This window comes from Sphaerodactylus townsendi, linkage group LG17 (genome assembly GCF_021028975.2).
Source record: "Sphaerodactylus townsendi isolate TG3544 linkage group LG17, MPM_Stown_v2.3, whole genome shotgun sequence".
Taxonomy (NCBI): Eukaryota; Metazoa; Chordata; class Lepidosauria; order Squamata; family Sphaerodactylidae; genus Sphaerodactylus; species Sphaerodactylus townsendi.
In genome coordinates, this window is record NC_059441.1 from 27,001,154 (window position 1) to 27,013,454 (window position 12,301).

General features: G+C 48.0%; 1 protein-coding gene across 1 annotated transcript in view; it reads right to left on the reverse strand.

The window, feature by feature from the left end:
* MCTP2 (multiple C2 and transmembrane domain containing 2) overlaps positions 1-12,301 on the reverse strand; it is a 163,161-nt gene that overhangs the window by 64,614 nt on the left and 86,246 nt on the right. The window lies entirely within an intron of this gene.

A 12,301-nucleotide genomic window follows, 5' to 3' on the forward strand; every position in this document is an offset into this window, starting at 1 on the left:
AGCCCCTGCCAGCATGGCGCCATGCTGGCAGGGGCTGTTGGGAATTGTAGTCCATAACATTTGGAGTGCCAAAGGTTCGCCACCCCACTGTTCTAGGCGAATAATACAATTTGCAGGATAGTAGAATGTGTTCGACTGACTCAGTTGACCACTAAATTAACCACTACAACTTACTGAGATTATTCAAATCCAAGAATGTTTCTCACGTGATAATGTCTTAAAATGCTCCACGGCCAAATTTGCCGTGAGTTTCAATCACACACTTGCCTCAAGATATTGAGTTTTCCTCAGCAAACCATTTTTCTAAACAAGCCTCATCCAAAGCTAGAAGTCTGTCAGGGAGGAGAAGAATCTTTGCCCATAACTCCTGGAATTATATCTTATCTCTAGATCAGTGATGGTGAACCTTTTTGAGACCGAGTGCCCAAATTGCAACCCAAGACCCACTTATTTATCACAAAGTGCCAACACGGCAATTTAACCTGAATACTGAGGTTTTAGTATAGAAAAAACAGTTGGCTCCGAGGCGCACGTTACTTGGGAGTAAGCTTGGTGAAGCAACCGTGCAACGCTTCAATGGGTGAATCACCAATCTCCAGAGGGTTTTACCTTCGTGAAGCTAGCGCTCTATTGCCAGCAACTGAGCTTACCCCAGGTAAAGGATCGCGTCTAGGCTAGCTCTAGATGTGCGTGTGATTTTCCGCCCCCCACATGATGAACTCTGTGCACATGTGCCCACAGAAAGGGCTCTGAGTGCTACCTCTGGCACCTGTGCCATAGGTTCGCCATCACTGCTCTAGATGAAAGATAAAAAACACTTCCCCTGAGAAAATGACTGCTTTTGAGGTGTTATCAATCTGTGGTCTCTTCCAATCTCTATGACTCCCATGGCTCATCCTTCGGCGTAAGTAGGGTCATCGAATCGCAATCTTCAAACTGCTTTCAGTGCTCTTTGAAGCTGTGCGGAATGGCAAAATCCACTTGCAAACAGTTGTGAAAGTGGTTTGAAAACGCATTATTTTGCGTGTGTGGAAGGGGCCTATGATTCTAAAAGTATACTGTGCTGAAATCCCTATTCTCCCAAGCCCTGTCGTGTGTAGGCTTCACCTGCAAAATTTGCAAGAATTTCCCAACCTGGCTACCACCAGTGTGGTCTAGTGGTTAAGAGTAAGTGGACTCTAATCTGGAGAACAGGATTTGATTCCCCACTCCTCCACATGAGTGAAGAACTCCTGTCTGGTGAACCAGGTTTGTTTCCTCGATCCTACACATGTAGCCTGCTGGGTGATCTTGGGATAGTCACAGTTCTTAGAACGCTCTCAGCCCCACCTACCTCACAAGGTGTGGGGAGAGGAAAAGGAGTTTGTAAGCCTCCTTGAGCCTCCACACAGGAGAGAAAGGCAGGCTGTAACGCAATCTCTTGCTCCTCTTCTTTGCTGTGTTTTGATAAGAGGTCAGCATGGCATCCAAAGCGGCTGGCCACAGGCTTGTAGATCCAGCTATTGAGACTACCTTTAACACAAGTCAGTTTCTTGCTTTTTTTCGCAGGCTGCCCTAAAGCACTTGGTTGGGAATTGTAGTAAAATGTACTAACAGTTAAAACACAATGTGATGTTTTTGTTTCTTGAGAACTAGGAACAAAGGGGGGGGGGGGTGTTGTTGCTTGTTGACTTCACTTATCTCTCCAAATAGCAATGGATGCTCTCAATTGTTAGCTGGTGGTGTTAGAGAAAGGAAATATTGAACCATCCTCAAAAATCGCCTAGGAAACATGAAGAGTGGAAGGTTTTGTTTTCAGTCTACTTTATGTTAGCCAGAATCCCACAATTACAGTTAAGGAGACATAACAGAAGCTTGTAAGTGTTGCTGGTGATTTGAAACTTATATTCGTTGTGCGTTTAATGGGGATTGTGCGTGTGTGTGTGTGTTCTACGATCGCAACACTGTGAAGAAACCAGTTTTGATGACAAGATGGGCAGTCTTCACAACAAGGCTGGAGTGAGATCTTACTCTGCCAAGTTTACAGAGGTTCCAGGGTTCCTATGCAGAGGCAGGCAACGGCAAAACCACCTCAGTTTGTCTCTTCCTTTGTGAACTTTGTGGGTTGTCGTAATTTGGCTGTGACTCGACAGAACTTTCCTCTTCTACCACCACCACTTAATGTCCGTTGCCCTTCTTTCTGAGTCTGCTGTGGCCAGACCGCACAGCACAAAACCCCACCACATACCTCTATAACCCAAGGAGGCCTGATTCAAGAGGAAGCATGTATCACCCAGTTTCTCTTTGCTTGGGTACTTAACATTTGGTGCCTTGCAGCTGAATGTAACAAATGGTCCCATTGAAGAAAACTGTGGCTTCTATTAATACGTATTACCTTATGCCTCCATTACTACGAGAGCACACAACTTACTAGAGGCACATGCCACTAAGACCAGAGACAAGAGTTTCAAATTGCTTGAAATCAGTGGTGTAGCACTAAGGAGACAGGGGGGGCGCTGCACTGGGCCCGCACCCCTGCAGGGGCAAGGAAAGGATGTGGTGTGATGGGTTGGCATGGTCGGTGGGGGTGTGGCATGGGCGCAGGGCGCACGCATGCCCTGGGTGCAATTCCCCCTCCCTCCACCCCTGTTCGACATGCAAAGCTTCCCAATGAAATTGGCTTATATATTCACCTGCCCGGCGTCTGTAGATTTACTGAGAAAAAATGAATGCAAGCCATGGAAAATGATCAGTGGCACAGCTCAGAATTGGACCGGTTTCTTCAGCGGATGATTTCTCTCTGTTATAAATTCTCCAGTAGGGAAACGGCTGTCACGTCGTAAAACACTCGCTTTTTACACCCCCCCAAGCCAAATTTCCCCCTTTTGTTAGCAAACGCGGCAAAGGTCTTCGCAATCCTACCCCTCCATATATTTGCAAACAGCGACAAAGTCTCATTTACGGCCGCACAATTTAGAAACGACTTAGAAACAAATCGGCTTAACATTTGATTTTCCCTGACACACAGGCAAAGAACTCCAGCGGAAGAAAAAAAGAAAGAAAAGAGATTCCGATTCATAAATTCAGATGTAGAGGAGGGTGTGTGTGTGTGAAGTGGGGGGTTGGTTTCACAGCCCCCCCCCCCCCGGCCCCCAAGCTAAAACAAGAACATTCCCATGAATGCACTTCAAAGCCCTGACAGCTACATCCCTCCTTAAAAGCAGCAAACTATTTCAAACTCCATTTTCTGTTCTTTTATTTTATTTTAAGGGAGTAATGTCTACTAGGGAGCAAAGGTCAAGACTACAATCTGCCAACTGCCGAAGAAAAACGGCTGTGCTTCTGTGAAATATGCTCTAAAATAATTTTGTGGCCGGGTACGTCCTAATTTTTTCAAATTGGATGTTTGTCTTGGAAACGCTTCTTTCTAACTTGTCCATAAAACGGGCTCGCTTGAGCTCTGTGAGGCCTCCGAAAATGGAATCTGAGGCTGGCCATTAAAAGGGGCCGAGAGATTGCTTCCATATGGCTGAACAGCATGGGAGCGAAGAGGCCAAAACCTACAGCGGGCCGCACTTGGCTGGGAGCTTCTAGTTTATCCGTGGACACTCGTTGCACTACAAGGGAACATCTGGATTATTGCTTGTAATGTCCCTGGGAAATATCCACTTCCCATCAAAGGCCTTTATCTATCTCCACCGTACTTTGAACATTTTAGTGCACGGCGCAGCCGCGTTTGATGTACGGCGCTCGCTGAGTTGAAATCCAAAGCGGATTCCTCTCCCCCTACCCCGGCCTGATCACCCTTACTCTTATTTTCTCCCTTGCTGACGGAGAAGAGGAGAGATAGCTGAGGCTGGTTCTTTAAAAGTCCTCCAATTAAGAAACCATCATTTGTGAACGATTCATATTTCTTTCGCACCAGTCTTGGGGAGCAGGTAGCTTCCTCCTGCCCCCCAAAATTAAAACACAAAATAAAAACTCACTGATTGAGACAGATCTCAGAAGCCTTTAAGTTGGCTTTTAGTTTATTGCCCAGTCTCCCCACACATATTTAGGGTGCCCAACCTTCAGGAGGTGGATCTCTAGTTGTTACAGTTATCTCCAGGTGACAGAGATCAGCTCACCTGGAGAAAATGGCCGCTCTGGAAGGCAGACTTTATGGAATGATACCCCATTGCGGACTCTTGAGACTCTGAATTCCAAAACAAACTCGGCAGCCAATCGCTTTCGCCCCTGACCAGTGAGTCACCTGCCTCCAGGCCGGGGATGCTAGTCTTGTAGTTTCCTGGGCCAAAGCTGCCAGCCTCCAAGCGGTACCCAAGCTCCAAGCCTCGAAGAAGAAGAAGAAGAAGAAGAAGCCAGCTAGCCAGGCCAGCTAGCAGGCCAGCTGAAGAAGAAGGGCTACAGCTGTACAAAGAAGCAAAGAAGCAGCCAGGAAGAAGAAGCAGCAGCACAGCCACAGGCCAGGCCAGCAGCCAGCTAGCTAGCTACAGCTAGCCAGCTAGCAGGAAGAGGAGTGAGGAGGAGGAGGTTTGGAGGCTTGATATCCCCCCTTGGTCTCCTGCAGGAGACTCTGGGGCGGCTGACAATCTCTCTAGCTCCCTTCCACCCTCACAACAAACACCCTGTGAGGTGGGTGGGGCTGAGAGAGCACCGAGAAGCTGTGACTAGCCCAAGGTCACCCAGCTGGTGTGTGTGGGAGTGTACAGGCTAATCTGAATTCCCAGACAAGACTCATTAGCTCAGGGCAGTAGAGCTTGAATCAAACCTCGTGGGTTCCTCCAGATTAGATATTGACGAAGCTCTTTTTAACCTCCTAATGCCACTGCTGCTCCTTGGAGATGTGTAGATGTGTAGAGATGTGTAGATTTCTCTGGACTTAGAGATGTGTAGATACAGATATCTAGATACAGATATTCCCAGTTCTTCTAATTATGAAGGGAAACCGTTCTGCAGAAGGACTAACCCTGTGGGAATGGTGTGAGGAGAATACGGCCAGGCAGCTGGACCAATAAGCAATGGTTCACAACCCCGTGGCAACAGAGCTGCACAGCAGGAGATGTTCACGGAGCACAGCAACTTGACTGCCCAAAGGGCATTACTAGAGACAGCCAGATATGATAACAAGGTTGTGTGGGAGGGGGAGGTTAGGAGGGGGAGCGATGAAGGCATCTGCAGCTGGAAGAGGAAGATGAAAACCTTTGCCTCGCTCGGCAGCAACGGCACCATTCGGCCCATTCGTCTGGGCACTGCGGCGGCGCTCAAACTTATGGCTTTCAAAAAGAAACCGGAATGTGGCAGGGATGGTCCCCCTCTCCCCCTCCCCCTTCCCCCCCCACCCCAAAGAAGCAAAACCATTCACAGATGCTGTGCTCATTTAGCGCACCAAGTTTACTCAGCTGCAGGAGGGCACCCCGTGGTGCAGAGGTCCGAGGCACCTGCAAAAAGTAAACCTCAGATGAAACGTTCTAATGAGGTCATCCCGGTGCCCTCTTGCAAGCCGGGCCTCTGGAGAAAACCAGCGGTCCGGAAAGAAGAGAAACATTCCAGCATGTTCTCTCTCTCTCTCTCTTTCGGTAAAAAAAAAGAAGAAAAGGAACGACTCAACTCCAGCTCAGGCTACCCGATTCTGATACACCGAGGCCCACTGGCTCCCAGCCTGCCTAAAGCTGACTTACAGTCCAAGGTGAACTGAAATGCTGTTCCCACCTCTTGAACAGCATCAAAGCGCAAGAAATTATTCACACCAGTGACTCCCGCTAATAGGAGTCTCTCCTCTCCCAGATGAAGTTGGGAGGGTTTGAGCAGGGGATGAACTAGCTGAAAAGGATTCCATATGCGATGTAGCAGTGGAGCAGCAGTGGCGTAGGAGGTTAAGAGCTCATGTATCTAATCTGGAGGAACCGGGTTTGATTCCCAGCTCTGCCGCCTGAGCTGTGGAGGCTTATCTGGGGAATTCAGATTAGCCTGTACACTCCCACACGTGCCAGCTGGGTGACCTTGGGCTAGTCACAGTTCTTCTGAGCTGTCTCAGCCCCACCTACCTCACAGGGTGTTTGTTGTGAGGGGAGAAGGGCAAGGAGATTGTCAGCCCCTTTGAGTCTCCTGCAGGAGAGAAAGGGGGGATATAAATCCAAACTCCTCCTCCTCCTCCTCCTCCTCCTCCTCCTCCTCCTCCTCCTCCTCCTCCTCCTCTTCTTCTTCTTCTTCTTCTTCTTCTTCTTCTTCTTCTTCTTCTTCTTCTTCTTGCAATGTCTAATGTGAAAAGGAACTGAGGAGAAGACCCAGGAGGGGGCCGACAAGTGGTCCTCTAGAGAGGGCTGCAAGGTTGGGGACCCCTCCGCCCTTTTGGGTCACCTCTTGTCTGTCCTCAGTTTGATACCCTCCGCTCTAATATCCTGCTTCTTCTCAGAAGTTAGTTGCAGAGACTCTTCCTGGCTAGCAAGAGAGCGGAATGCTCTCTTTCCCTCTTTCCCTCTTTCCTATCCTAAATGTAGTTCCTAATATACATTTCCCTTTCCCCCTTTTAATCAGTGTGTCAGCCGCTTCTCTGTGCGGTAAAGTCCAGCATTCTGGGGCCAAAGAAGGTCCAGCAGGACTTGGCTTGGACCTCAGTGGTGAGATCTGCTCAGGATAGTGGTGGAGAAGAGTGGAGAACCCCTTAAAAGTTTTCAGCGGCTCCATCGGGTTGACCAACAGTTGCCAGAACCCACAGCAAAGTTTGTCCGCTACGTACAGTGGAGGAACTCCACAACAATCAACTAAGCTACCTGCGTGATTGGTCAACCCCAGACTTATCCGGGCCATTGCTAATATTAAGGATCAAGTTGTTTTCAACATTATTACATTGGCTCCCAGTTGAGTTCCGGATCATTCATAAGGTATGGGTACTTACCTTTAAGGTCTTACGCGGCCTGGGACCTTCATACCTTCGGGACTGTCTCACCCCATATGTCCCTCTACAGCCTCTGCGTTCGGCAGAGGCCAACTTACTAGTGGTCCCCAGCCCCGCGATGATGCGGCTGGCCTCTACCTGGGGTTGTGAGCCTTTACACTTCTGGCTCCCCGCCTGGTGGAACAATTCTTACCACCAGCTATCCGGCCACCTTGCGGATCTTGGAGAGTTCTGTGGGCCTGCAAAAAAAAGCATCAAATTGTCTTAATCGGGCGCTTACAATGGTCATTGATGTTCGCCTTACATCTCCCCCCTTTTAAATTCTCCTGGGCACCTTAATTTTATGGGCCCCTCAGCTCCTCATGGGTTTGTTTTTTCCAGGCGGTCTTTTAACATATTTCCATGAAGTTTTACTACTGACGCCGCTGTAAATTTGTTCTTCATTCCACCGGTTTTAACTGCCTTTTTAATGTGATTGTTTGGTACTATGATGTTCACCGCCCAGAGCCCTTCGGGGGAGGGGCGGTATATAAAATTGATTATAAATAAATAAATAAATAAATTATTAATCCTGGGAGGAGGGAGAGAGATGACACAACCAGGGTTTGTCTTAAACCAGGTAAGGCTCATAGTTTTATAACAGCAAAAGGGCAGACGCTGAAGAGAAGGACCTGGCACTGCAAGAACGGGGAAAGGAGCAGCTTGCAAGAGACTGTAGGGAGAATACCTCTCAACCATAAAGACAGGGGCATAGGGGGAGAAAATGGTGCCTGGGCCCCAACCACTGTGGCCCCCCACCCCCCAAGGAGCCCCCCCATTTACTTAAGTTCAGCCAGCTGCAGAACAGCCTGCTCCAGGCCACGGGGCCTGGCTGGTGGGGAAGGGGGAAGGGGAAGGGTGAGGGGTGTGGGTGTACCCCCCATGAAATCCTGCCCCCTTCTCCACCCCCCTGTGGATCCCTGCCCCCCCAACCACTCACTTTAGTTCAGCTGGCTGCAAACAGAGGCGTAGCACCAATGGAGCAGGGTGGGGCGCGACGCCCCAGGCGGAGCCGCTGCGGAGGCATAGCAAGGTTGCAGAGGGAGCATGGCAGGAGCATTGCGGGGCCATTGCGGGGCCATTGCGGGGCAGGGGCGGGCAAAGCCGTGGCAGGGGTGCAGGCATCCCGGGTGGAGTTTCCCCTCGCTCCACCTTTGACTGCAAAGGGCAGCCAGCTGAAAAAACAGCCTGCTCCGGGTCGCGGGGCCTGGCTAGTGGGGTGGGGCGGAGAAAGGGGGAGGGATGTGGGGCCGATTTCCACACCCCCATGTGACCCCAATGGCATGCACCTGGGGCGCCCCCCCATTCCTGTTATCGCTACGCCACTGCATACAGATATCACAAAGCAGAAGAAGGAAGGTTACTTGGATGGGCTTACAGGTAGCCCTGGCCTACAGCAGCCAATAAGTAGAAAGAGGGGTGGTGAAATTGAATAGTAGACAGCTAAGAGAGCGGAGCTTCCGGTAGGTCACTTTCTCAGCTAGAGATGCGGAGAAGCAGCAAAGGGAACAGCCCCAACTCAAAGCCCACCGAGAACGAGCATTTTTCCTTAACGGTTCCTACAAAAACATCCATAGGATTGAACACTCAAAGAGGCAAGAAACATTACACCGAAGGCCACGAGCAGGAGCTTAGCATCTGGATTCAAGGCATGCCCCCTCGGTAATGACCCCCACTAAAATGTAAGTGTGGGAAAATCGCCACTGGTCAGATCCACACATCGCTAGAATTCAATAGGGGCTCAGCTTTAGTCAGTTCTTGCATTAAAGTCCACCATTCAACTGCGGGGCTTTATCTACGGGGTTTACTCCTAACGACAAAGGCAAAAGGATTCCCCACCAAATCAGCTAAATACTCAGAACACATAATCGAGTCATTACGGATGAGGCTGAAATTAGGAAATTCGGAGACTCGCGATGAGCTCTCTGCCCACCAGATCTCATGACTGAAGTTCAATTCGGTTTACAAAGGGCTCACTCCGGCACCAGCAGAGCTGCGACTGTAGGAAAACTGGGGGTCACTTTGCAGCCAAATATCGTTAAGATCCCAGAGGTTTGACCTGAGGATCATCGTTATTGAGCTTCCCTGAGGATGCCACAGAAATCCACAACTTTTTCAAGGTGGTTTTCTGTTTTTGTTCTTAATGAATTAAAACAATTCCTGTTCGAAATCGAAATCAAACATCAGTTTGGTGATTACCAAACTTGAACTTTCCAAGACTGTTTCAAAGATTAACTCGAGATTCTCGAGTTTCTCGAGATTCTCGAGTTAATGGTGCTAATGACTGATGTGACCACTCCTGTCCAAATAATATTTTATTCGCTACAAAATTTGGCCTGATTTCAAATTTAATTTCTCGGCTAAAATTAAGAAACACATGTTCAGGTAAATGCTGTTCTCTTGCTGTCTAATATTTTTCCTGTTTTGGTAGTAGAAACTAAGCCATTTATACTTTTAAACATATGACAAAATTGGCATATTTGGAAGTGGCAACTTATGTTTTTTTTTACAGTGTTAAAGTAGTAAAACAAATTTAAGTTTGGTACAACTGTATTGCATTTGTTTCGTTTCAGTTTTGTTCTCCTGAATTTTTAATCCCCCCCCCCTTCCCCTCAGAAACATAGCAAAACATCTTTTTGAAGTGCACGGCTACAAAGTTTCTGGAAGTTTTAAATTTCCCGTTGCCTACCCTCGGCTTAGATATTGGTGGAGGACATCCGTTGCTTCCATGAAGCCTAAAAAATAAAATAGTTTCTAATGACTCTCTACCAGCTCTCTGTACCAGCATTAAACCCCAATTTTTGCTGAAAAGGGGGACAACGGAGGGGTTTGACAGAAGACCCTCCAAGTGATCCCACCCATTTTCCATTCTGAGAACTCTCATCCAAAATAATAATATTCCTGACTAAAACAAAGCCTTTTCCAAGACAAGCAGGGAAAGGGTCAGGGTTTTCTGACGGGAGCAAAAATGCCTGAATTAACCGGATAAAGGACAGAGCTGAGGACGGCGTCACAGAGCCCTGTCATTGAGCTTCTCTCTTCAAGAGCCTGCCAGAGCCGATACGGTGGCAGTGAACATACGAATCCATTAGACAGCTTGTTTTTATTTCTTCCCGGTACCTTCCTCCAGTCCATCCACATATCTTCTGCCCCATCACATGTCTCCTGACCGCTGGTCCGTAACCTCTCTGAGACACCACAATTCCCCACGCTCAGAATTTTTCTTTGTAGCCTTTATGTTCTATCACAAAAAAAGAGAGAGAGAAAGAGCAGGGGGGAGAGAGAAGGAAGCAGCGCCGGCAGTGTTTCCACAGCCCAGCGTTTCCTAACTAAAGATAGTTATTGATGTACAACGCTAGCGGTTTAGTGCGGCAGCCACATCAATAAACTAGGAAATACTGCTATGTCAGGTGTTACCCAAACAGCCTTACTAAGAAACCCTTTACAGTCTCACAGATGCTTTTTTTTCTCAAAACCCTGAACTGTGGCTTCTTTCAGGGAGAGCTGACACTCTCCTACCCTCTAGTGACAGCAACTGAAAAAGACAAAAGGTTAGATATTTCTTTTCTTCCCCTACTCCTTTATCCCATTTTTTTAACGGGATCAGCGTTAGTTCCTTTTCTTTCCACCACTGGCGCCTCTATTTTTTTTAAAAGGAGGAGAAACCTGCCAAAATCCCTAGTCCTACTCAAAAAGTGCTATCATGACTATATTCAAATGGAAACTTTGGGAAGAAAGGCACTGAAGATAAGGTATTGCGGAAGCAACTTGGAAAGGCTGTGGGTTTTCCAGGCTGAGTGTCAGGAATGGTACCTGGTTGATTAAGATGAAGATGAAGATGAAGAAGAAGAAGAAGAAGAAGAAGAAGAAGAAGAAGAAGAAGAAGAAGAAGAAGAAGAAGAAGAAGAAGAAGAAGAAGAGGAGGAGGAGGAGGAGGAGGAGGAGGAGGAGGAGGAGGAGTTTGGATTTATATCCCCCCTTTCTCTCCTGCAGGAGACTCAAAGGGGCTTACAATCTCCTTGCCCTTCCCCCCTCACAACAAACACCCTGTGAGGTGGGTGGGGCTGAGAGAGCTCAGAAGAGCTGTGACTAGGTCACCCAGCTGGCGTGTGTGGGAGTGTACAGGCTAATCTGAATTCCCCAGATAAGCCCTACACAGCTCAGGCGGCAGAGCTGGGAATCAAATCTGGTTCCTCCAGATTAGATACATGAGCTCTTAACCTCCTACGCCACTGCTAACCCTGGGTTAGGGCCATATAAACCGGAGACAGACGAGATTGCATCTGGTGATTGAGGTGCATACCTGTCAATGTAACTGCTTTTAGATATATGCTCTATGCCTGCTAAATGTAAGCACTGTGTTAATGGGACATTCCTTCCTTGATCTGTTTCACACGCTTGGTAGATAATTAGCCTTGTTCCTGGCACCCCGATAGTCTCATGGGAATCAGCATGTTCCCCTTGCTCCGTGGGGACGGGAGGCCAGGTGGCTTTATCTCTTTCTGTCACTGATCTTGGGGAATGCTTGGTCCCACATGTAACATTCTTTGGGAAAATGGGAGGGGGATGCATTTGGGATAAAGAGGGGTGCACTTCCTATAAACTGGGTGCTTCATTACCTTTTCAATAAACACTACTGATCAGTGATCTAGAGTCCATTTATTATTTTAAGGATCAAGGTCTAACACAGTGTAGCCGTGGTCTGGTAGCTTCTGCTCCTAATGCTACACTTTCATCTGCAGCTGGCATCATCAGAGATGGGTTTCTCTCCATGACACAATGGCACACATCTTATTGCGACCCATTTTCTCCAGAGGAACAGATCCTTTGGCGATCAACTGTAATGATGGGAGATGTTCAAGGGCCACCTACAGGTTAACACTAGGCTTGGTCAATGCCCTAGGAATTCGGTAAAATGAGGATTCGGATTTATTCGGGCATAAAATTATCTGTACGCCTGAATAAGACAAATAACATATTCGGATATACCCGAATATTTGGGTATACCCAAAAATTCAGGTCAGTCCGAATTTTGTTGGTATTTTTTTGGGGGGGGTTGTGTTTTGGCCTACAGGAGCGCATTTTTAAAGCTAGCGGCACCAAAATTTCAGGGTGTCATCTGGAAACTCTCCTGATGTTGTCACCCAAGTTTGGTGAGGCTTGGTTCAGCGGGTCTAAGGTTATTGACCCTCATCCCCCAGGGTTTCCAATGGGAGCTAACAGGAGATAGGGGCTACCCCTTTGAGGGTACATAATTTTGGACCCCCCGAACCAAACTTCACCAAACTTTGGTGACACCATCAGGATAGTCTCCGGATGATACCCTGAAAGTTTGGTGCTGCTATCTTTAAAAAATGCACCCCCTGCAGGCCGGAACTCGAAAAA